The following is a 27,024-nucleotide window of genomic DNA, read 5'->3' on the forward strand; positions in this document are numbered from 1 at the left end:
GAAGGTGGAACCAGAACCTATGCCAGTGGGAGGCGCAGGCTGGGATGGTAGTGCACTGACTGTAGACTGCTGCATTACACCAGCAGCACCACTGGGACCCGCAACATCGGAATCCAAACCATGGAAGGTAGAACCAAAACCTATGCTGGGGGTTGAAACTCTGATGCCCCTTGATGGGGGCTCATAAACATTAATTTGGAAGCTCTCCCCTGCAGACATTTCAGTCGTCGCTGCCATCATCCAGTCTGGATCGTCCGCATCTGGTTGTACTGGTTCTTGTTCTGTATCTTCAGGATCCTCAGGGTTGGCAGCAGCAGCAGCACCATCAACATCATCATCATCATCATGTTCTGCAAAATACATCAGAACAGTCAAATGTTTAGCAGGATGGGTGGCATGAGTACTCTCACACACAGCAGGCTAGGCAGCAGGTTGATTTGAAGGGCCATGATGCATTTTCAAGACTTACCCTCTTCCTCGCGTGCGGGCCCAGCTTGTGCTGTACTGATTGCTTTTCTCCATGTACGACTCCTCATAGCAGCTACTCTCTGTTCCAAGGGTATCAGTGGATGCAGATTGGGCGTGCCTCCTCCTGTTCGAGTTGCTTCCCTTTTGTTGTGGGCCAATTTCTTCTGCAAAGAGTAAAATATAACTTTTTACAGAGTGCGTCTTTCTGCAAGGTGGGACGTATAGATAGTCACATTACAATTACGATTACATTAAAACTGGAAAATATTACTTACACACTAACTACTTGACCAAGGTCATGCCATTTCTTTTTACACTGGCTTCCAGATCTCATGGTATGCACCACTGCGCAGTAATCTTCTGCAACTTGGTTCCAGCGTTTCTTCATTTCTTTTGGTGGCACTTTTATGCGATCTCTGTTGCTGGTATCTAGCTCCTGCCATCTCTGCACAATGACGTTGACTAATATCTCCACTTCCTCATGCAAGAAATTCTTTGTTCTTGGTGGACATTGTTCCATTGCAAAGTTGAATTGACACTCTTATTTTTCAAAACACACAGTCCTTAATTTGCATGCACCAATGCAGCACCTGTTCTACAAGTTTAGTAGTGAAAAGCTGCACTCACTGATTTCAACAGGTGATTTATTGAACGGTGTTGCTAAAAGCACTCCTTCAGACACAAAAAAATCACGAAAATTAAATCACAAGCCTTTCCAGGGGTCCACGAGACAAATCTTCACTTTTCCTTTCGTCCCTTTAAAAATGGCCGAGTGCCAATGTTTATGTGCCACTGCGCGTACGCGCATGCAGGGTTGCCGACACGACATTGCCTTATTTAAATTAGCCCCGCCCCCCCACTACTTGTAGAATCGGCGCGAGTCTGTTGCTCCGCCCTCCGCTCTTCTGTGCGTGCCACGCCAAGCTGCTGAAGACCTCCAGGGAGCTGCAGAATATGCAAGTATTTTTTCGGCGCACTTTCCAGCGCGAAAAACGGGCGTCCAGGTGGGGGCTGTGCCGTTCTAGGCGCGGCCCGAAACTTGGGCCCATTGTGTTCAGTTTTGGTCTCCTAATCTGAGGAAGGACTTTCTTGCTATTGAAGGAGTGCAGCAAATGTTCACCAGACTGATTCCCGGGATGGCTGGTCTGACATATGAGAAGAGACTGGATCGACTGGGCCTTTATTCACTGGAGTTTAGATGGATGAGAGGGGATCTCGTAGAAACATATAAAATTCTGACGGGACTGGACAGGTTAAATGCAGGAAGAATGTTCCCGATGTTGTGGAAGTCTAGAACCATGGGGACTCAGTCTAAGGATAAGGGGGTAAGCCATTTAGGACTGAGATGAGGAGAAACTTCTTCACTCAGAGAGTTGTTAACCTGTGGAATTCCCTACTGCAGAGAGTTATTGATGCCAGTTCATTGGATCTATTCAAGAGGGAGTTAGATGTGGCCCTTATGGATAAAGGGATCAAGGAGTATGGAGAGAAAGCAGGAAAGGGGTACTGAGGTGAAAGATCAGCCATGATCTTATTGAATGGTGGTGCAGGCTCAAAGGGCCGAATGGCCTACTCCTGCACCTATTTTCTATGTTTCTATTGAATAGGCTGAGGTTGTTTTCTTTGGAACAGAGGAGGCTGAGGGGAGATTTAATTGAGGAGCCTAGATAGGCCCTTCCTATCCAATCTATTTCCCATAGCAGAGGGGTTAATGACCAGGGGGCATAGAGTTAAAGTAATTGGTGGAAGGATTAGAGGGGAGATGAGGAAACCTTTCTTCACCCAGAGAGTGGTGGGAGTCTTGAACTCACTGCCTGAAAGGGTGGTAGAGGCAGAAACACTCATCACATTTAAAAGGTACTTGAATGTGCACTTAAAGAGCAGTGACCTACAGGGCTACGGAATGAATGCTGGAAGGTGGGATTAGGCTGGATAACTCTTTCAACCGGCACAGACACAATGGGCTGAATGGCCTCCTTCTGTGTTGTAATTTTCTACGATTCTATGAAATGCTCCTTGTATGGACTCCATTTGTTGGCATGTCCGTGTCACTTTGTTGCACTTCCATATTGTCGGTTTGTTATACACCCTGATGTGCTATTTGCTGCTGCTGCTGAGGTACAGATCTTTTGCATGGTTTATTTATTTATATATATTACATCCTGTAATCGTATTTAGATCCCATCTGCCAATTTTATGGTAACTCTCTTTATTCATGTCTTTCTTCTTGGGGGTTCTGCATTTTTGATACAAGCCTGCAAGCCTGGTCATTCAACCTTGAATGCCTTCATTGAAATTGCTTGATCACTACTATGATCACATCTGCCTTTTCATTTTGTTACCTGGTCAATGCAGTATCCAGCTTGCAACATTCTCTCTTACTTCACTCTAATGGTGAGTAATGGATTTAGCACAATGGCCCTGAAATTCCAAAGTTTCTACGGACCTGGGAAGGCATCGGAAAAGCCGGTTTTCAGCGCACAATGCATATGTGCTGAAAACCGGCTTTTCCGATCTGTCAAGTTTCTGGCTTGACAGATCCTCCGTATCTCGGGAGCGAGGACGCTTCCAGGGCAAGATTTCCGATATTTACGAATATCTTGCCCTGCAAATGTCTTTTAAAATCTTGCGCCTGAAAAAGCAGGCCTATAGCCTACTTTTACAGGCACAAGTCTTTAAAAAATACACACACATTTTAAAATAAAGTTATAGAAACACATATTTTATTGTTAAAAACGCTCCCCACTACGGTAAGTTTATTTTACGGCTTAATTAAACAAAGTCGGGGAAAATATATATTTTTTTTTTATCGCAATTTTAATTTAAATTAATGTTAAATATGTAGTTTATTTTCTTTTTTTTATTGTGTTTTGGGTGTTTGGGGTGGGTGGGGGGGGTTCTCATTCATAGTAATTAGAGTTCCGGACTTACGGAACTCCTATTCCTGTGAATGAGAATCTATACTTCACCTGATTGGCTGCTGTCTCCAGCTCCTGGCCTGCGCACGTCCCCACGTGCACGCGCTGCGATGCGCAGCCACGAGAGGCCTCCGGCTTGGAAGTTCCAACGGGCGCAACAGCAACAGGTAAGTGTGCATCTTTTTTTCTCTTTTTCTGTCGTTTGCCCGCGGGAAGAGCTCGACCGGAATTTAAAGGCCATTCTATTTTAAATTGTTGCTGGCTGTAGCCATTCATTAGTGCCTAACATTGGAAGTGTAGAAGGTATTTTTGGGGAAATCATGTTCTGGCTGCAATGCCAAGAGAAATTTGTGTACTTAATGTGCAGTGAGGTACAGGTGTAGTATTTTGATATTGGAGGGAATTTCTCATATTCTGGCAACTAGACCTGGAATAGTGAAAATAAACATTAGATTGTCGGTGATCACTAGAATTAAGATCCTTTCTTTCCCTATAAGCTGAATTATTTTCTTCTGTCATACTCCATTGTCTGAGCAATACGAAAGGCAAAGTCATAAAATTTAGAAATGCACATGACCTCCTAACCACCTGATTACTTGAGATCTAGGTGACATTTCCATGACCAGACATTGGCAGCAGTGAAAATGATTTGATAAATTGCTCCAGTGATTGCAGACTCACTGCAATTAACAGCTATGTTCGTTTAAAAAAAAACATGAAGCTTGGGATAAAAGTTCAGGGCCACGGTGACCTTGATAGCCACAGGCACTGTCCATGACCTGGTTTGGGGCTCAAGTAGTGGCTGGCACAGGTGGTGCAGCTATTTTTATTTGTTTGCAGGATGTGGGCGTTGCTGGGAAGGCCAGCATTTATTGACCTTGAAGGTGGTGGTGATTCGCCTTATGCAACTGAATGGCTTGCTAGACTATTTTGGAGGGAAGTTAAGAGTCAACCACATTGCTGTGGGTCTGGAGTCACATATAGGCCAGACCGGGTAAGGATGGCAGGTTTCCTTCTCTTAAAGACATTAGTGAACCAGGTGGGTTTTTACGGCAATCCAACAAGTTTCATGGTCAACATTACTGATACTAGCTTATTATTCCAGATTTATTTAATTAACTGAATTTAAATTCCCCAGCTGCCACGGTAGGATTTGTGTTTCTGGATCATTAGTCCAGGCCTCTAGATTGCTAGTCCAATAACATAACGGCTATGCAACCGTAGCTCGGTGACCATCTCCTGGGTGAAGCACAGGTGCCTCACACATTGTTCCTCGGTGAAGTAGAGGTGTGACATGCACTCCCTGGAGACCTCCTGTGGGTATGGCCTCCCACACCATGCCCTCACTCTCGCCCAGCTTCTCCCCTCTCCTTCGCTGCTCACCACATCCTCCAGCCCCAAAGGCAGACGTAGCAGACCATGCATGACTGGAATAAACTGTTTCCAAAGCAGGTAAAAGAAGTCCAGCACCAACATAATATTTTGGCCAACAGTCATAATTCAATTATGGAATGCAGAAAATAGCCAAAGAAAAGGCCCAGACATAAACTAGCCACTAAGAGGGCAAATCAGCCACTAACCTGTCTGGAGCGTTTGAGTGCTTTTTAAATAGTTCTCCTGCAGGGTGATTGCTGACTGTTAGTGTCATGAGTTGCTGGGCGAGTTTATTATAGGGTGATTCAGATGCTGTCAGACCAATTTCACAAAAGGGTTCTACAGCCAGCGTCGGAGTCTGATTTAAATATCATTAGTTTTCTGAAGCTTTCCCTGGATGCCTATGGAGCAGTCCGATCCAATATGGTGGGCAGAGCACCTCCGGCACGGGACAAATGCGTGCATGCCGCCCAGAATATTGGACCCTTAGGGGCTGGTTTTTCACCTGGAATTTTTAGGCCCGCGTTTTTTGTTTTATATATTGGTTGGCCTACTAATACATCCTAATGCGCACTATTCACTTTCACAATAGTGCCACGGCCAATATCTTGTGCTCCATTTCGCAGGTCCTTCTCCCACTCAGCAACCTAGAGTACACAACCCTGAATAGTCTATATACATGTTTGTAGTTGGCTCTCCTGAAGGTAATCATATTGAATTTGTCTGTATTAAAAGATATCTGCCAGACACTGGCCCTTTCCTGCATTGTGTCTACATCTGCCTTCAATTCAAGGTTCTTGCACTGCACTTATCTTCATAAGAATGAAGTAGAGAAACCATTGCATAAAGAAATAATAGAATGTTTAACCTTGAGCAACACTCAGAGTTCAACTTACTGAATGTACTCTTACTGAGTCAGCAAACTATCTCCAGTAAAACTGGGTCTTGCTTTTGATACTCTCCGTGAATAACTGGTTGACAATTATTTTCAAGGCTCACACATTAGTAATGGCTACTTGAGCCAAGTATCAGAAGGGAACTAATGCATGTAGAACTGTACCACCTTCAGGAGCGGAGCAGAGAAGGGCTGTTACTTTAAAGGCTTAGCTTTTTTTGCCTTATTTTGGAACCAGCTCCACATTAAGTTTATGGGCGACCACTCGGCACCCCTCTTCCCCCCCCCCCCCCCCCCCAAACACACCTCCCGCAGACTCTCCTGAGGTCCTCATCTAGCCACCACCCACCAGCCATCTGCCTCTGGGGCTCAGACAGGCACCCACAGCTTGCGGGTTTTATCAATACTCCCTATTTAATTAGGGGTTGTTGTGCACCCTAATTTCTAGGTCTGAGTGTTTCTTTAAATTTGCAGTCAAATATACTCTGATCCTTTAGAGGAAACTGATACTGTAGCTCTGAAATCCTCTGGGGAAAGCAAAAGGATTGAGCATGTTCAAAGTAGCAAGACTTGAGTATTGATCTTAAATATTGGCTCAGTACAATCAATCAGGTGCGTCTATACATGCAAGAAATGATTAACGATTGTTCATTTGAAGGAACTGAATGCTATTGGTACAATAGTCTCTGTTTCTGTACTTCTTTCTCTGACATTTATTTCTACTACCTCAATATACCATAGCACTAGCATTGTAATAAAACTGAATTCTTGCATTAATAGGTTACAAATAGTATTTATGCAGGTACTGCAATTGAAATGGAATGCAAGAGGAGTGCGAAATGCACTTGCTACAGAAAATGTTATCCCTGTGGTATTTTAACTCCTGGACCGCAGTTAAATCTGAAAAACTGGTTTCCCACCTGATTTGTGCCTGAATGGGAAACCTGCCACATTTTTAGCGCAGTTTTTGTCAGGTTCTTCAGAAGCCTACTTAAAGTGGGATTGCACCTCTTAAAGGGAAATGCATTCCCTTCTGCCTGGTTCTGGAAAGTGTTTGGAAGGAAGAGTAGGAAGAATGAGTTACAGGTAAAGCCCCAGATTCTCAAACCTCCCTAGAGTGCTGTTGGAAGAGGTGAGAGCGAGTAAAAAAATCCTTTATCCCAGCAGTGGGAGGAGGGTTCCAAACATGGTGTGCACCAGGCATGAAGAGAGGTGGAAGAGGTTGTATGTTCCAGGGCTGTTACTTCTCCCACTGCCCCTCCCCTCCTAGAACCTGGATGGATCCACTGCAGGAAGTGCTTCAATTACTTCATGAGAATAGCAAGGGAGAGTCAAGCTCTACATTTCAACAGCTCCCTCAACATATGAGGGTGGTCCTTCACTCCCCTCCCCCAGCACTCTGATCTATTCCCTCCTGGGGATGACTTACTGGGTGGAGCTGTGTGCTGCAGCCTGGTAGATGCAAGTAATATCCCTGGCAGCAGTCTGGAATGAGTTGGAGGTGAAAGAGTTAAGGGCGATGGTGACTTTGGCAGCCAATGGCAAAGCATGGCCCCCCCAGTCCAGCAGGCAGTAAGTCCTGTTGCAACAGACTGCCTGGTGAAGTGCAGCCTCCTCGTGCAGTGCTCCTCAAAGACGTGAAGGAAATTGATGGCCTATAATGCCCGTGAGTTAGATAAGACCTTCTACAATCCACTCCCCTGCTGTGTTCCTGAGGCCCAACTGCTGGTCATCCTAGTTCTTGAGGCAGCAGCTATTGCTACTTCTCGTCCTTGCTGTTCCTTCATCCAGAGCAAAGAAACAAAAATGGCACCAAAGGACCAGCAGTGAGTGCTGAATCAGCAAATAAAAAGAGAAACAATCGATCTCTGATCTCAGCAATCCCTTGGACAACCACTATGCACAGCTGCATGCAGATCCTTATGATCTGCGTGCAGCTGAGTGGCCCTTTGCAATGACTGCAAGCACTATTTAATCAGTGGTGAAAACAATCCCATGAGGTTTTGCTCAGCAGCTTGGTCACTGGGCTCTGATTTACGACTAGTTCAGTTAAAATCACATCTGGCTCCAAATTATATCATAGGACCATATGAAGAGTCGGCTCCCAAGTAAAAATGGCGTGTTTCTGGTGGGAATGAGGCTGTAGGTAGATTTTTCTTACTTTAGTGGCCCATCTTTTTTCCGTCAGTTAGGTTGGAATAAAATTTTCCCCATATTGTTTGAAACTTGTGTTTCAAAAATTGTATAAATTGCTCCAAGTATGCCTTACCAATGAGTTCAACTGAGTTAAAATAACCTGCTTGACCCTTCCAGGTATGCGCTGCATTTTAGTGCTTCAACAACCTTATTAACTGCTGACCAGAGGCTTTCAGTGAGTACTCACATTCCAATTCCCATGATTATGGTCACCCATCTATAAATATTTTTCTGCTTTCTCTACCGAAGTGCATCATGTTGAGATTCATGTTATTTCTTACCATCTACTTCTCATATATTTATAAATCCCTTTTTAAATATTATGAAAATTGATGTGAAGAATTCACTCCCTGTCTCCACCATCTTTCCATCCAAACCATATTTGTTACATTACCTGTCCTGCTCTTCAGCGTTCCATTTGGTTCCCATATACTTTCTTTGGATTCTTTTTGCATCTATCCACATACTGCCCTTTCATTATCCTCTTCCTTCTATTCATTTCAGTTAACATCAATTGACTACTGTATGACTCCTGACTCTCATTATTATGCTTTGCTAATACAGTTTATGATGATTCTGTTTAGCCTTAATGTGTTTTTTTGTTTTTTGATCAAATTCCAGAATTACTGTGATCTTTTTTCATCGGCATATACCCAGTTTTTTCCTTTAATGTAGTCTTTTTAAAAAAAAATGCACAGCTATTCTGTGTTTTATTTTTCTATTCCTGGTGCCTACTTCATTAATCCTGCAACCCTTCTCAAAGGCTTAAGCTTTGACACTCAATAGTTTTTTTTGAGAAGTAACCAATTGGCTAGATAAAGGGTATGCGAGGGAGCATCAGTGGCAGGTCGGGGCCATAAAAGGAACGATGGCCATGGGCAGCGTGGAGGCAGGCCACTGCAAGATACAGCGTGAGCTGGTGCAGGAGAGCGACGGTCATCAAGTTCCAGGTCGGTGATTGGAGCATGGGCAGATACAACAGCAGCAGCGAGGTCGGGGCGAAGGAGCTGCGAGAGACTGTGGAGGGACGTGATCGGGACCCAGGGGAGGCGCGAGTTCGGGGCCAGGGGCCCAGGGGCAGCACAGAGCAGCCCACACTGCGATACGTGTGCACACTAAGTCTGTGCAACAGAGCTGGTCTCCAGTTGTCTTGGGTAATCCTTGCCACTGGACTAAGACCAGCCTGTACAGATCAGCCATGATCTTGTTGAATGGCGGAACAGGCTCGAGGGGCTAGATGGCCTACTCCTGTTCCTAATTCTTATATTCTTATGTTCAAGCCCGTGTGGTGGCTGGTGTGCAAAGGCCACTCCACGTTAAAAAAAATGCACGCACAGGCATCTTCCACACTTCAGGATGTAGTTCGGGTCCTTCATTGAAACACTTGTGAATTCGTCCTTTTTTTGGCTTGGAAACAAGTCATCCTCATTTCGAGGGACTGCCTATGATGATGAGTGGGGGTAGTGTGTATGGATTTTCAGCAGGTGTTTAAATAGATGACTCAAGAGAATTGTTAGAAATATTCAGGCAGGTGGTATAAGAAATGTAACAGCAAGAAAGAGAAAGAAAGTGAAGAGTGTGGATGGACAGTGACACACCGGTTCAAAACAATAATTTCTAGAAAGCATGAGTATTTGTAGATAGAGGCCAGTAGAATTTTGAGATTGATAAATAAGGGCATAGAGTACAAGAACAAAGAAGGAATTATAACTTTTTAAGAGCTTCCCATTATAGAAAGAAAATTGCAGTCGTAGAGATTATACAGAGTAAAATCACCAGGTTGATGTCTGGGATGGTTGCTGGAACATGGAAGTGGTTGAGGCAGAGAGTACTGAGTTTTTTAAGGGAAAACTGGATCCATTTTTGAAGCGGTGGAATACAGAAAGCTGTGGGGAGAGCGCAGGGCAATGAGTTTAGTTTAGGATTGCTCTAGCAAGAGTTTGCATGGACACAGTGGGCTCCTTCTGCGGCTCATCTAAAGTCTGGCAGTCTACATTATTGTATCTGGCTTTCGGCTTTATTGTATTACCATTCTCAAGATATGTGTTATATATGTGGACTTGCATTTACTCTGTACAGCCACCAGAGGACTTATTCCCTAGAGTCCCAAGGAATCCCATAATCACTTGGGAGCACAGGTATTTAAGGAGGCTTCATAGGTTGGAGAGGCACTCTGGAGACCTGCAATAAAAGACTAAGGTCACACTTTCATTTGAGCTCACAGTGTTCAGTCTGACTCTTTCACCATACACAACAACTGCCGACGAGCTACAGATAACGAACCCAAAGATTCAGAAAACATTGGGCATCCTGAAGAAATTTTCGGAAGGAGATGATTTGGAAACTTTTGTGGAGCGACTCGACCAATATTTCGTGGCCAATGAGCTAGATGGGGAAGAGAATGCTACCAAACGAAGGGCGATCCTCCTCACCGTCTGTGGGGCACCAACGTGTGGCCTCATGAAGAATCTGTCCACTCCAGCGAAACCCATGGAGAAATCATACAACAATTTGTGCACACTGGTCCGAGAGCATTTGAACCCAAAGGAAAGTGTTCTGATGGTGAGGTACCGGTTCTACACCTACAAAAGGTCTGAAGGCCATGAAGTGGCGAGTTATGTTGCCGAGCTAAGACGCCTTGCAGGACATTGCAAATTTGAAGGACATTTGGAGCACATGCTCAGTCTTTTTCATACTTTGCATTGGCCACGAAACCATACTTTGCAAACGTTTGACGGTAGAGACCCCAACCTTTAGTAAGGCCATAGCGATAGCCCAGGCATTTATTGCTACCAGTGATAATACGAAGCAAATCTCTCAGCACACAAGTGCTGCTACAAGTACTGTGAACAAAGTGATGGTTTCGAATCGTAACGTACAAGGCAGGTCACACATACCTGCAGCTACACGTTCGTAGATGTCTCAGAGTTCACCATCAAGGGTGATGAATGCAAGGCCATTAACACCTTGTTGACGCTGGGGGGTAATCATCATTTCCATTCATGCCAATTCAAAGAGTACGTTCGCAAGGGCTGTGGAACAATGGGACACCTCCAACGAGTGTGCAGGCAAGCTGCTAAGCCTGTTAAACCTGCAAACCACCATGTTGCCGAGGAGGACAGATCCACGGAAGATCACGACGAACCAGAGCCTCAGATCGAGGAGACAGAGGTACATTGGGTGCACACATTCACCACGAATTGTTCTTCGATAATGCTGAATGTTGAACTAAATGGACTCCCAGTGTCAATGGAGTTGGACACGGGTGCGAGCCAGTCCATCATGGGCAAAAAGACTTTCAGAAGGTTGTGGTGGATCAAGGCCTCAAAGCCAGTCTTAACTCCAGTTCGCACGAAACTAAGAACTTACACGAAAGAACTGATTTCTGTAATTGGCAGTGCTACCGTAAAGGTCTCCTACGATGGAGCGGTGCACAAGCTACCACTCTGGGTGGTACCGAGCGATGGTCCCACGCTGCTCGACAGGAGCTGGCTGGGGAAGAGACGCTGGAACTGGGACGACGTCCGAGCGCTGTCGCCCGCTGATGACATTTCGTGTGCCCAGGTCTTAAACAAATTTCCTTCGCCGTTCGGACCAGGTATCAGGAAATTCCAAGGAGCAAAAGTGCAGATCCACCTAATTCCGGGGGCGCGACCCATCCATCACAAGGCGGGAGCAGTACCATACATGATGAGAGAAAGGGTAGAGATCGAGCTAGGCCGGCTGCAAAGTGAGGGCATCATTTCACCGATCGAGTTCAGCGAGTGGGCCAATCCATTGTCCCAGTCCTCAAGGGAGACGGCACCGTCAGAATCTGTGGCGATTACAAAGTAACAATCAATCGTTTCTCCCTACCCATTACCAAAGGCCGATGACCTCTTTGCAACACTGGCGGGAGGAAAGACATTCACGAAGCTGGATCTGACTTCAGCCTACATGATGCAGGAACTGGAGGAATCATCGAAGGCTCTCGCCTGCATCAACACGCACAAGGGCCTTTTTGTTTATAACAGATGCCCGTTTGGAATCTGATCAGCGGTGGCGATATTCCAGAGAAACATGGAAAGTTTACTGAAGTCGGTCCTGCACACCCTGGTCTTCCAGGACGACATCTTGGTCACAAGTCGGAACACAGTCTAGCACCTGCAGAACCTGGAGGAGGTTCTTAGTGGACTCAACCACGTGGGGCTCAGGTTAAAACGTTCGAAGTGCATTTTCCTGGTGCCTGAAGTGGAGTTCTTGGGAAGGAGGATTGCGGCGGACGGCATCAGGCCCACCAACGCGAAGACGGAGGCAATCGCGAACGCACCGAGGCCACAAAACGTGACTGAGCTGTGGTCGTTTCTGGGACTATTGAACTACTTTGGTAACTTCTTACCGGGTCTCAGCACACTGCTAGAACCACTACATGTCTTACTATGAAAAGGGGGCGAATGGGTTTGGGGCAAAGGCCAAGAAAATACCTTTGTAAAAGAGAGAAAATTGTTATGCGCAAACAAATTGCTTGTGCTGTATGATCCATGTAAGCGTTTGGTACTAGCATGTGATGCGTCGTCACATGGCGTCGGGTGTGTATTGCAACAAGCTAATGATTTCGGAAAACTGCAATCGGTTGCTTATGCATCCAGGAGTCTGTCTAAGGCTGAGAGAGCCTACAGCATGATTGAAAAAGAAGCGTTAGCATATGTCTATGGGGTAAAGAAAATGCATCAATACCTGTTTGGGCTAAAATTCGAATTGGAAACTGACCATAAGCCACTTGTATCCCTGTTTTCCGAGAGTAAAGGGATAAATACCAACGCATTGGCCCGCATCCAGAGATGGGCGCTCATGTTCGCATACAACTACGCCATCCGCCACAGGCCAGGTACAGAAAACTGCGCCGATGCTCTCAGTAGGCTGACATTGCCCACCACGGGGGTGGAAATGGCGCAGCCCTCCGATTTAGCCATGGTTATGGAAGCATTTGAGAGTGAGCAATCACCCGTCGCTGCCCGGCAGATCAAAATCTGGACAAGCCAGGACTCCTTATTATCTCTAGTCCAAAGCTGTGTGTTTCACGGGAGCTGGTCCAGTGTCCCAGTGGAAATACAGGAAAAGATAAAGCCGTTCCAGCGGCGCAAAGATTAAATGCCTATACAGGCAGACTGCCTTCTGTGGGGCAATCTAGTAGAGGTCTCCAAGAAGGGCAGAGAGAGCTTCATCAATGACCTCCACAGTATCCACCCAGGCATCGTAGTGATGAAAGCGATAACCAGATCCCACGTGTGGTGGCCTGGTATCGATGCGGACTTAGAGTCCTGCATTCACAGATGTAATACATGCTCGCAGTTAAGCAATGTACTCAGGGAGATGCCACTAAGTTTATGGTCTTGGTCCTCCAAACCGTGGTCTAGGGTAGACGTCGACTATGCAGACCCGTGTAATGAGACAGGAATAATAAACAATCTCCTAGTAAAAGATCCTCTCGGAATGAGTGATCACAGTATGGTTGAAATTGTAATACAGATTGAGGGTGAGGAAGTAGTGTCTCAAACGAGCATACTATGCTTAAAGGGGACTGCAGTGGGATGAGGGCAGAGTTGGCTAAAGTAGACTGGAAACACAAACTAAACGGTGGCACAATTGAGGAACAGTGGAGGACTTTTAAGAAGTTCTTTCATAGTGCTCAACAAAAATATATTCCAGTGAAAAAGAAGGGCAGTAAGAGAAGGGATAACCAGCCGTGGATAACCAAGGAAATAAAGGAGAGTATCAAATTAAAAACCAATGCGTATAAGGTGGCCAAGGTTAGTGGGAAACTAGAAGATTGGGAAAATTTTAAACGACAGCAAAGAATGACGAAGAAAGCAATAAAGAAAGGAAAGCTAGATTACGAAAGTAAACGTGCGCAAAACATAAAAACAGATAGTAAAAGCTTTTACCGATATATAAAACGGAAAAGAGTGACTAAAGTAAATGTTGGTCCCTTAGAAGATGAGAAGGGGGATTTAATAATGGGAAATGTGGAAATGGCTGAGACCTTAAACAATTATTTTGCTTCGGTCTTCACAGTGGAAGACACACAAACCATGCCAAAAATTGCTGGTCACGGGAATGTGGGAAGGGAGGACCTTGAGATAATCACTATCACTACGGGGGGTAGTGCTGGACAGGCTAATGGGACACAAGGTAGACAAGTTCCCTGGTCCTGATGAAATGCATCCCAGGGTATTACAAGAGATGGCGGAAGTTATAGCAGATGCATTCGTCATAATCTACCAAAATTCTCTGGACTCTGGGGAGGTACCATAGGATTGGAAAGCAGCTAATGTAACGCCCCTGTTTAAAAAAGGGGGCAGACAAAAGGCAGGTAACTATAGGCCGGTTAGTTTAACATCTGTAGTGGGGGAAAATGCTTGAAGCTATCATTTAAGGAAGAAATAGCGGGACATCTAGATAGGAATAGTGCAATCAAGCAGATGCAACATGGATTCATGAAGGGGAAATCATGTTCAACTAATTTACTGGAATTCTTTGAGGATATAACGAGCATGGTGAATAGAGGTGTACCGATGGATGTGGTGTATTTAGATTTCCAAAAGGCATTCGATTAGGTGCCACACAAAGGATACTGCAGAAGATAAATGTACGCGGAGTCAGAGGAAATGTATTCGCATGGATCGAGAATTGGCTGGCTAACAGAAAGCAGAGAGTCGGGATAAATGGGTCCTTTTCGGGTTGGAAATCGGTGGTTAGTGGTGTGCCACAGGGATCGGTGCTGGGACCACAACTGTTTACAATATACATAGATGACCTGGAAGAGGGGACAGAGTGCAGTGTAACAAAATTTGCAGATGACACAAAGATTAGTGGGAAAGCTGGTTGTGTAGAGGACACAGAGAGGCTGCAAAGAGATTTAGATAGGTTAAGCGAATGGGCTAAGGTTTGACAGAGAGAATACAATGTCGGAAAATGTGAGGTCATCCACCTTGGGGAAAAAAAAACAGTAAAAGGGAATATTATTTGAATGGGGAGAAATTACAACATGCTGCGGTGCAGAGGGACCTGGGAATCCTTGTGCATGAATCCCAAAAAGTTAGTTTGCAGGTGCAGCAGGTAATCAGGAAGGCGAATGGAATGTTGGTCTTCATTGCGAGAGGGATGGAGTACAAAAGCAGGGAGGTCCTGCTGCAACTGTATAGGGTATTGGTGAGGCCGCACCTGGAGTACTGTGTGCAGTTTTGGTCACCTTACTTCAGGAAGGATATACTAGCTTTGGAGGGGGTACAGAGACGATTCACTAGGCTGATTCCGGAGATGAGGGGGTTACCTTATGACGATAGATTGAGTAGACTGGGTCTTTACTCGTTGGAGCTCAGAAGGATGAGGGGTAATCTTATAGAAACATTTAAAATAATGAAAGGGATAGACAAGATAGAGGCAGAGAGGTTGTTTCCACTGGTCGGGGAGACTAGAACTAGGGGGCACAGCCTCAAAATACGGGGGAGCCAATTTAAAACCGAGTTGAGAAGGAATTTCTTCTCCCAGAGGATTGTGAATCTGTGGAATTCTCTGCCCAAGGAAGCAGTTGAGGCTAGCTCATTGAATGTATTCAAATCACAGATAGATAGATTTTTAACCAATAAGGGAATTAAGGGATATGGGGAGCGGGCGGGTAAGTGGAGCTGAGTCCACGGCCAGATCAACCATCATCTTGTTGAATGGCGGAGCAAGCTCGAGGGGCTAGATGTCCTACTCCTGTTCCTAATTCTTATGTTCTTATCTTCTTGGGGTTGTAGACACATACTCCAAGTGGATTGAATGTGAGATAATGTCGGCTAGCACGTCCGCTGCCACTACTGAAAGCCTGCGGGCCATGTTTGCCACACACCCCTTACCTGATGTCCTGGTGAGCGACCACGGGCCATGTTTTACCAGTGCTGCATTCAAAGAATTCATGACCCGTAACGGGATCAAACATGTCACATCTGCCCCGTTTAAACCAGCATCCAATGGTCAGGCAGAGAGAACAGTGCAAACCATCAAGCAAGGCTTGAAGAGGGTAACTGAAGGCTCACTGCAGACTCGCCTATCCCAAGTCCTGCTTAGCTACTGCATGAGACCCCACTCACTCACTGGTTCCCACCTGCTGAACTGCTCATGAAAAGAGCACTTAAGACAAGGCTCTCGTTAGTTCACCCTGATCTACATGAACAGGTAGAGAACAGGCGGCTTCAACAAAGTGCATACCATGATCGTGCAAATGTGTCACGCGAGATTGAAATCAATGATCCTGTATTTGTATTAAATTATGGATCTGGTCCCAAGCGGCTTCCCGGCACTGTCGTGGCCAAAGAGGGGAGCGGGTATTTCGGGTCAAATTTTCAAATGGACTCATTCACCGGAAACACTTGAACCAAATCAAACTTAGATTCATGGACTATCCTGAACAACCCTCCTTGGACCCTACTTTTTTTGATCCCCCAACATACACGATAGTGGCAACTGGCACCTCGGTTGGCCACGAAGCAGAACCCATCATCCATTGCAGCCCCGCAGGACCCAACACACCAGGCATCCCAGCAAGGCCAGCTGCACAGCAGCCCAGCAAGGGCCCAACAAATGATTCAACAACACCAGCTTTCACACCGAGACAATCAAGAAGGGTTCTAGATCAACTGGCATTGTAAATACTTACACTCTTGACTTTGGGTGGGGGGAGTGCTGTTATATATGTGGACTTTTATTTACTCTGTACAGCCACCAGAGGGCTCATCACCTGGAGTCCCACGGGATCCCATAATCCCTTAGGAGCACAGGTATTTAAGGAGGCTTCACAGGTTGTCGAGGCACTCTGGAGACCTGCAATAAAATACTACGGTCACACTTTACTTTGAGCTCCGTGTTCAGTCTGACGCTTTCTCCATACACAAGACATTATGAGAACCCAAGTATTCGCTTTCTTCCAGTTATGGTTTTCAATCTATCTATTTTTAATGTATTCATTATATGTGCTTACCCCCTTCAATCGACCCTGCTTTGTTTATTTTGCCACAGTGAATTGGGAAAATGAACACTGCGGACATCAGTAGAAATATTTTACAATGGCTAGATAATTGGTTGACCGATGGAACCCAGTGGGTAGTGGTACAGGGATTGTCATCTGCGTGTGAGGATATTACCAGTGGGGTCCCATAGGGATGTGTTGTTGGACCTCTCTTTATTTAACAGCCCAGAATTTGTGGTGTGCAATAACGGTGAATTAACAGCGTTCGCTATTACCGCCTCGAAACTGACCGCATCTTCAGGATTTAGCGCATGCGCATCCTAATGCGAGAATCCTGAAGTTGCAGTCTGTCATCCCTGCTCCAACACTGGCTGTGCGAGATGTTTATGGAAAGCTTACTTTGCGGCCAGCGACAGACGCCTTTGCTTCGCCGCTGACTGCAAATTAAGGGCCAATATCTTTACAAATGATCTGGAGCTAGGAATCACATGCACAGTGGCTAAATTTGCAGGTGATACTAATTCATAGATTGATTGCTATGATTAGTCAACAACTCCATTATCATTGTAACAAGCAATTACCAGAATTGTAGAAGCTGATCTCGATGGACCATGGCCTTTCTTTGTCTAGCAATTCTTGTGTTCCAATGTGATACTGATTATCATGTTGTTATTCCCTGCAGGATCTCTCTTGCCGAAGCTGGCAGGTGATAACTGATCACAATTATTACTAATTTCTATGCACATTGCCTTAGCTATCTCCCCTTCTGCTATTATCATCATCATAGGCAGTCCCTCGGAATCGAGGAAGACTTGCTTCCACTCCTGAAGTGAGTCCTTTGGTGGCTGAACAGTCCAATACAAGAGCCACAGATTCTGTCGCAGGTGGGACAGACATTCATCGGGGGAACGGGGGGGAGTGGGACTGATTTGCCACACGATCCTTCCTCTGCCTGCGCCTCGCCTCCTTCACGCTCGCAACCTCCCAGATGCACTTTCTCCACCTGGTCTTCGGCCAAGGACTCCCAGGTATCAGTGGGGATGTCACACTTTACCAGGGAGGCTTTGAGAGTGTCCTTGTAACGTTTCCGCTGCCCACCTTTGGCTCGTCTGCCGTGAAGGAGCTCCACATAGAACATTTGCTTAGGGAGTCGCGTGTCTGACATGCGTACTATGTGGCTTGCCCTGCGAAGATGATCGAGTGTGGTCAGTGCTTCAATGCTGGGGATGTTAGCGTGGGTGAGGACACTGATGTTATATTCAGCCATTAGCTGCTACACCATCCTTTATCAATAATGGCTCTCTTTTTATATGATAATTGGTTTATCTTTATCATTTCTATGCTGTCTTAGCTTAATTTTCTCTCTTTGCAGACATTCCTGTCCTGCAAGTAATGTTGGTATTTTCATTTGTGATTCCAAAAATATTTTCCCAATACTCATTGTATCATCCTTCAGCTTGCTCTAATTGAGTGTTTCATAATTGCTACATAAGTTTTGTGAAATCTTGCATTGTTTTTTTCCATAGAATGTTGCTCTGGGAACATCAAAAGAAATAGTGATAAATTTATAACAAAATTGGCAAATTTATGTTGAATAATAAGGAAGGAAAAATCGAGTTAGTCTAAAGCAGTGGCTTTCAATCTTTGCTGCTTTGGTACCTCCTATAAATATTAAATCGCCGAGGTAGTTCCCAGTTCTAAGTTCAGAAAGATAGTGAGTTACCCAAAGTAAAACATTACACTCATTGAATATGCTTTTATTAATATTTTCAGCAACAGAAATAATGGCATTAGTCAACGAACACAGAAAAACGAATATAGAATAAAGAATTCTCAAGACACTATTCTCACACTGTACATTATTGACCTTCGACACCCCAGACAAAAATCGGCTGAGCGCATAAAGGACCGAGGACCTTCCTCATGAACCCCCAGGACTCTCAGAACCCAGACTGGAAACCTATGACCATTGTTGAAAATAAAACTGACCAACAATGCTTATCTATAAGGTCATCTATAAAAGCTTAATTATTGTAATCCCTTTGCGACAAATTTAACTAGATTGCTGTCGGTCCTTTTCTTTGAAATTGCAGTTGGATTACTGAACCACAGTGTTCTGAATTAACATTTCTCCATTCTGTTGCCAAGTTGTGTATGTGGTTTCCAAAATATCTTTAAAGAATTTTTTTTTCTCCTCACCCTTCAGCTATAATTATTTTTGCTCCGCAACTAGCTGGAAGTGTGAATTAATAACAGCACGGCGAGGTCAACAGAGCCTCTGGGACCTTGGTGAACAACGGGACTAATGTGCTATCTCCTTAACCAATTAAATTTAAGGATGGAGAAAGAATGGGCAAATGACAGAGAAGGAAATAGGGTGAATTAAAATCAAATTTGATACAGAAAGAGTAATAAAGAGAGAGAAAGAAAGATTGGATTAAGAGAGAGAGAAAAAAAAGACACAGGAAAAATCAGAGAAATGTAACATTTTGAAAACCTGTAGGAACAATTTACTGCCTTCAAGAGTGAGACTCCACAGTTTAAATTGTTCCCTTTCTGGGCCACCGGGGTTGAGTGGATGTCAGGATCATAAATCACCCCATGAACGGGATCCTTCTGCTGTGAAATGCAGCCCTAACTTTCTACTGAGTTTAATTCAGCAATTTCTTAACATCCTTGTGAGTTTCAACAGCAAAATCCCATTTTTGTGAGGCTAACATTCATCAACTTTTGCCACTTTGCAACTCCCCACAAGTTACTGGGTTTTTTACACACTAGGAAGTTTGTGCGCATTAAACTCGCTGTTCTTTTCCCAGCAAATTCTGGGCCATTTTATACCTCGGATGTAAACTTGATATTGCATCAGTTGTTGCTGTGATTGTCCCACAAATATTTACTTTCTCCTAAGTGTTGTCACCTCTGCAATAACTTTATTCAGCAAATAACAATAGCCTAGAAGTTACTGTTGTAGATATTAGCAGATAGACACAATACATTTGTATAACATTCTTCTGTCTGCTATTTTAAAGGTGTTAAGCCATTTAAAATAAACTGGTTAACTCCTCTACTAGATTATCAGACAGATGAATGTTATACAAATATGCCCAGTGTAAATTTATTAATAACAACAGTAATTCTAGCCTTGTATTTTTATGCAAATTTTTGTAATAATCTTAAGACCATTTGGTTAAGTAGGCTCTTCTAAGGCTAAAGATCCTCTTCTACTTTATTAGCTAAAGAAAACATGTTATTTTCTCCTATCCTAATAGAGACAAATCTCATACTACTTTACATGTAGGTGCTGCTGCTAGTTTATATTCTCTTTACCAAGTGTTTACAGGAGACTCCCGTTTTATGCTATTGTTGAAACTTGGTGGCCAAGTATCCCCAAGGAGTCAAGTTGCTAAATTTGAAACATTGGAAGTCGCTTTGGCCATTACTTGCATCAATTTTTTTGGAGTAAGTTGTTTTTTCTGGTGTAAGTTTAAAAAATGCCATTTTCCCCCCAAAATTTGCTCCAGAATAAGTCAGTTAGGTATGATTTTTTTTTTTAGGTCAGTTGTTTTTTCAAGTTCCCAGACACTTATGCCAGTTTTGGCCATTTATGCCATTTTGGCCAGCAAAAACTTTCTCCAAATCGACTTGGGTCAGCGTATGTGGCCAGCTCTGAAAAACCTTGCAGGCAGTGAAGAAAAGCAGCAGACATTAGGGCAGGGATAGGGCAGGGAAAGGAACTGGAGAGAACCTCAACAACCAAGCACCAAACATTGCAAGGAAAAGCTCAAACAGTTAAAATACTAATAAAAATGAAGTAAATCTTACCGGAGAAATGCGAGCTGTTGGCCGCGATGTCGGGGGGGGAGGGATGTGGGGGAGGGGTGTGGGGGGGAATTGCCAGAGTGAGGGATGCTAATATTAAAAAACACACTTTTTTTTTTTCTCTCCCCACCCACCCCCCCCCAAAACACTCTTAATCTCTCTCTCTCTCTCTCTCTCCCTCACCCCCCCAAACTCTCTTTCCCCCCCCCCCCCAATATACTCTTTTTTTTTTTCTCTCTCTCTCTCTTCCCCCCGAATTTACTCTCTTTTTCACTCTCTCCCCTCTCCTTCCCCCAATCAAAACTCTCAAGCACAACCAATTAAATAAAATAATAAAACCGAAGTCCTACCTCGCCCGGGAACTCAGCGAGCCGGCTGGCCGGTGCGGGAGGCCACTCGGCCGGGAATAGGGTGCAGCGAGATCTGCCGTCCCTTCGGCCGAGGATAGGGGCTGCGAGCATAGGGTCCTGCTCACAGCCTGCAGGCTACGCTGGGAGTGCAGGAGCATGCACGCAGACCTCACTGCGCGTGCACACAGCTGTCGGTGCTGGCCTGTTGTTCCGCCCCCCACTTCAGAATGCAGACCACGCTGGGACTCTGAAGAGCGGCCAGGATGGGGCCCCTTTTTCCGGCGCTCTTTCCAGCGCACAAAGTCAGCACACTTAAGGTAAGTGCGCCGAAAAAAGAGTTGGGCAAAGTTGGGCCTGATATGCTGCTGGCTACACATTTATTGCTTTATAAAAGCTTCAATAGATGTGCTGAAATCTGTTGTATGCTATGTTGAGATCGCCACTGGATTTACACGAACAACAGCTATGTAAGCGGACATTCTGAATTCACTCATACTAAGTCATGCACTTGGTCTATAAACATTTTATAGCAATCTACTAAATTTGTTTTGTGTGCAACAATATTCAAATAAATCAATAAAAACAGATTAAAGATATAGATATTATAAAATATCATGGCTTGTCTACGTCAATTACAGTCTTCATAGTATCATAGAAAGTTAAAGCACAGAAGGGCCATTCGGCCTGCGTGCCTGTGACAGCTCTTTGAAAGAGCTGTCCAATTTAGTCTCACACCCCAGCTTTTCCCCCATAACTCTGCAAATTAGTTCTTTTTGGATACATATCCAAGTGCCTTTTGAAAGTTCTTATGGAATCTGATTCCAGCACCCTTTCTGGTAATGCCTACCAGATCTTAACGACCCTCTGTGAATCTTTTTCCCTTGTTACCCCTCTCGTTCTTTTACAATTTGTTTGAAATCTCTGATCACTGGTTACCGACCCACTTGCCAAAGGAAATAGTTTCTCTCTCCTTGCTCTACCAAAACCCCTCATAATTTTGAAGACCTCGACAGCTGTATTAGGTCACCCCTTAACCTTCTCTGCTCTAATGAGAACAATCCCAGCTTCTCCAGTCTCTCCACATAACTGAAGTACCTCATCTCTGGTAAATGATTTCCGTTCGCCTCTAAGGCCTTGATGTACTTCTGTGGTGCCCAGAGTTGTACACAATACTCCAGCTGAGACCTAACCTGTGATTTGTAAAGGTTTAGCATGACTTATTTTTTGTATTCAGTGCCCCTATTTATAAAGCCAAGTATCCCATACATTTTCTTAACTACCTTATCAACTTGCCCTGCCACCTTGTGAATATGCACCTCTAGATCCCTCTGCTCTTGCACTCCCCTCAAAATAATATCATTTAGATTATACTGCTTCTCCATATTGTTCCTCCCAATGTGCACCGCTTCACACTTTGCTGCATCTGCCAAGTGTCTGCCCATTTCATCACTCTGTCTATGTCCTGAAGTCTCCTACCATCCTGCTCACTATTTACTATGTTAAGTTTTGTATCATCTGCAAACTTCAATTGTAAGGTGGTGGAGTGGGACCAGAGAGAGCCAGCACGGGCTTGATTCGCTAAATGGCCTCCTTCTGTGCTGTAACCAATCTATGACTCTAAGTCCAGGTCAATATACAACAAGAAAAGCAATAGTTCTAATACTGACCCCTGGAGGCTCTACTGCATACTTCCCTCCAGTCAGAAAAACATCTGTTCACCACTACTCTGCCTCCTATCTGTTTTATGAACCCAAGTTACCACTGTCCCTTTAAATGCACTGATGCTAAGCCTTTAGAATATAAATGTACCAAAGGCTGCTTGAGGTTAAGTACTCCAGACTTTAGCAAAGCTTCAACTAGAATGAGGGATGAACTTAGTTTTGATGTGGACCTTCACTATAGTATAAACCTTCGCAGTGTCAGAGTGCATTGTTTTTTTTTGGTAATTAAGTGCCACGTTACAAGGACACCCTCAAAGCCTCCCTGATAAAGTGCAATATCCCCACCAACACCTGGGAGTCCCTGGCCAAAGACCGCCCTAAGTGGAGGGCGCTGAGCATCTCGAGTCTCGTCACCGAAAGCATGCAGAAGTCAAGCGCAGAGAGCGGAAAGAGCGTGCGGCAAATCTGTCCCACCCTCCCTTACCCTCAGCGACTATCTGTCCCACCTGTGACGGGGACTGTGGCTCTCGTATTGAACTGTTCAGCCACCTAAGGACTCATTGCAAGAGTGGAAGCAAGTCTTCCTCGATGACTGTCTGTGATGATGAGAATTCTCCATTTATGCCTAAAATTGTAATGGGTACAATATAAATGTTGTTGATATTCCTGCCAACTCCAGACATTGACGATGCTAAACTCTTCAGTTCTGTGGCGCAGTATTTAGCTCTGCCAGATGATTGTGTAAATCAGCACGCTCCACAATACCTCTGGGTTAGGAAGAGGGAAGTATACTAGTGTGCTTGCTCCTGAATGTGGGGTGGGTGTGTTGTCTTGTGTGTAATGTTGGATAAGCACAGAAGAAAGCTTGTTGACAACAGCTGAGAGCATTTCTGCGAAGATAAGGGAAACGCAATTTTGGAATTAGTAGCCTGAGTCGAGAGGAGGGCTTTCCAGTCAAGTGAGATCTGACCGACCTACATTAGGATGCTGTCCATTATTCATGTATGACCCCTGATCACATACTTTAGCTTGCAAGACACTGGGTGTACTTTGTACCTTTGCAATCATACCCCAGCAAGAAGTTCAATATCTGGAGAAGAGAGAAGAACAAATTGACGAGACCACACAAATAAAAAGGTTCTGCTCATCATAGCACTCATATTTAGCAGTGTGACATAAGCAATAGGATCTTGGTCGTGGTTGTGTCGATAACATTTCTCATCAGCTTGATAGTTTTGTGAGTGACAGATGTTGGTTGTTAGGAATCTTTGTATATTACAGTGAGCTAGATATATTATGCATACATACATACACACACACACACATACCTCTCTATCTCTGTCTCTAATAAGCTTTGTGACATACTGACCTATGTTTGAGAAGCACAGCTTTTATGAACTTGGATACTTGACATTGTCAGCATCCTGGTATCCATTTAGCATTCTTTAAATTTATTGAATAGTAAATTGAATACACCAATCTCACCGATCTACAACAAAAATTTGTTTGCAATATTTCAAATGTGACCTTTTTATACAGCAGTGTCAGAGAACCCCCATGTTGAGTTGCATAATAAATTATGTAGAAGGTGGCAAAGCAGCACAGCATGTTGGAGTGACAGCATGCAGCGCCAAAGTAATAAGATATTTGCTTGTGTCCCTGATCCTCAAGTTCATTGGGTTCCTGATTGGAGCCGCAGTGCTGTTGGGAAGCACAGGGTGGAAGCTCACCAGGACCCGTGTCATGTGAACTGAGGGTATTTGGGATTTATAGTGCAGGATGTGCATGTTCGATTCAAGACCTGCAGTACGATTGCGATGCACATTAAAACAAAATATTGTGGATGCTGGAAATCTGAAATAACAACCAAAATGCCGGAAATACTCAGCAAGCCGGCAACATGAAACGTTCTGACGAAAGTTAGACGACCTCGAAACATTAACTCTCTTTCTCTCTCCACCTGCTGAGTATTTCTAGCATTTTGTTTTTATTGCAGAAAACCACACTCATGACTTTTGCATGAACAGGAAAAAAGCATGAATTAATTCAACACTTTTGGATGGGAGAATTAAAATCCCACTTTGATTGCAAAAGGGATGAATGCCAGTTTTCCTCTGTAGCTAATGACCTAATTAGATTCTAACCACATACAACTTTGAGGTCTGCCGTTTCTGAGAATGCTATTTAATTTTGTGTTAATTACAGAAAAACACAGGCAATCTCCCATTTATCATTAAAAGATTAATTGCACCTCCCAACTTTTTGTGATGGTTTGACTCATGCATGCTGAATTTTACAGTGCATGTTTGCTTTATACAGTGAATTGTAGAAAAATCCACATCTTTTGTATATTAAAATGGTAATGAGTTGCAATATTCCATTTTAAAATACATTGGGAACAAAGAGAGATTGCAGAGACATTAAGGTTGAGTGATGAAGAGGCAGATTAGGGGAGCCGAAAGATAAGAGGCACAAATAGAAAAGGTTCTTGCACACACAAAAATAAACATTCAGGACGTAGAAGGGATTGTGACAAAAGACACACAAATTGATGGTCAGAGAGAAAGATCGGGGCATAGACACACAAGCTGCAGGTAGGCAGTGCACTTGGGAGATGGGGAGAAAAACACACCAGGGTCCACTTGAAAGAGAAAGAAAGACTTGCATTTATATAGCATCTTTCACAACCTCAGGATGGCCCAAAGCGCTTTACAGCCAATGAAGTACTTTTGAAATGTAGTCACTGTTGTAAGTAGGAAATGCAGCAGCAGAGATGTTGTTTCCACTGGTCGGGGAGACTAGAACTCGGGGGCACAGCCTCAAAATACGGGGGAGCCAATTTAAAACCGAGTTGAGAAGGAATTTCTTCTCCCAGAGGGTTGTGAATCTGTGGAATTCTCTGCCCAAGGAAGCAGTTGAGGCTAGCTCATTGAATGTATTCAAGTCACAGATAGATAGATTTTTAACCAATAAGGGAATTAAGGGTTACGGGGAGCGGGCGGGTAAGTGGAGCTGAGTCCACGGCCAGATCAGCCATGATCTTATTGAATGGCGGAGCAGGCTCGAGGGGCTAGATGGCCTACTCCTGTTCCTAATTCTTATGTTTCTTATGTTATGTTTCTTATGTTTCAATTTGTGCACCACAAGCTCCCACAAACAGCAGCGTGATAATGACCAGCTAATATGTTTTAGTGATATTGGTGGAGGGATAAATATTGGCCAGGACACCGAGGAGAACTCCCCTGCTGCTCTTCGCAATAGTGCCATGGGATCTTTTACATACACCTGAGAGAGCAACCGGGGTCTCGGTTCAACGTCCCATCCAAAAGGCAGCAGCTCCTACAGTGCAGCCGTCCCTCAGTACTGCATCAGAGTGTCAGCTTAGATTTTGGTGCTCAAGTCTCTGGAATAGGACTTGAAGCCACAACCTTCTGATGGGAGACATTGAAAGTATGCCCCCCCCCCCCCCCCATTGGCAAGCAGTCCATTAACGTCAGGGAAAACTCATGGCAGCTTGCCTGTGTTGGGTTCGAGCCTCTCTAAATTTCTCACGGGTGAACAATATAGTCGTCTTGTCGCTTCAGTGCCCAAAGTGACCCCATGGTGATGACGAGAAATAAAAAAAAATAAGGCAGCTTCAGACATTGCAAAGATGCAAGATTTCTAGCAGAAAATACATTTTTGAGGAAGAAAGTGACAGAGCACAGACACAGAGCTCACAGCTATAATTAAGGCACAAACATCAGATAAGCAGAGGATTCAACATCCGAAATGCCCATAGGTCTGATAACTCTAATATGTTATAAGTCTTCTATATAGCATGCACTTCCTGTACAAGTCACACTTGCTTTCCATTTCACTTTGTTGATAACGCCCCTACAGCAACTTCACAGGCTCACCATGAGCAATGGCATGGGAGATCTGCTGGTATATAAAATTGCAGGTTCATTTTTAGCACCTTTTTTTATATTCTCCAAGTTGCTGTTTAGCATTCTGTACAGCTGTTGACTATTGCATTGCCCTTTGCCATCTGATAATTGAAGCCCAGAAGTGTTTATTGAAAATGTGCACAATAAGCAGTCTCACGTGTTCTGTAATTGCACCATTTTCTTGCTATTATGTGTTCAGAAAGACTGAGTTATTCAGATCTTCAATCAAGATTTATCAAGGGAATTTTATACTAAAAATGAACTCCAAGATTGATTATTGAATAATTGTAATTAAGAATGATTTGATTTGAGCTGGGTAGCTAAGAAAATATGCAGATTCCAGTAGCAATATATACAGTGGTACTGTACATTGTATAACAAGACCATGGAAGCAGACTTAAACTTGTGCAAGATCTTGTCTTTCA

The 27,024-nt window shown here is 44.2% G+C and overlaps 1 protein-coding gene across 2 annotated transcripts in view; it reads left to right on the forward strand.

Moving 5' to 3' along the window:
• Positions 1-27,024, forward strand: part of xkr7b (XK, Kell blood group complex subunit-related family, member 7b) — a 225,262-nt gene that overhangs the window by 75,050 nt on the left and 123,188 nt on the right. The window lies entirely within an intron of this gene.

Source organism: Pristiophorus japonicus, chromosome 12 (genome assembly GCF_044704955.1).
Source record: "Pristiophorus japonicus isolate sPriJap1 chromosome 12, sPriJap1.hap1, whole genome shotgun sequence".
Lineage (NCBI taxonomy): Eukaryota > Metazoa > Chordata > Chondrichthyes > Pristiophoridae > Pristiophorus > Pristiophorus japonicus.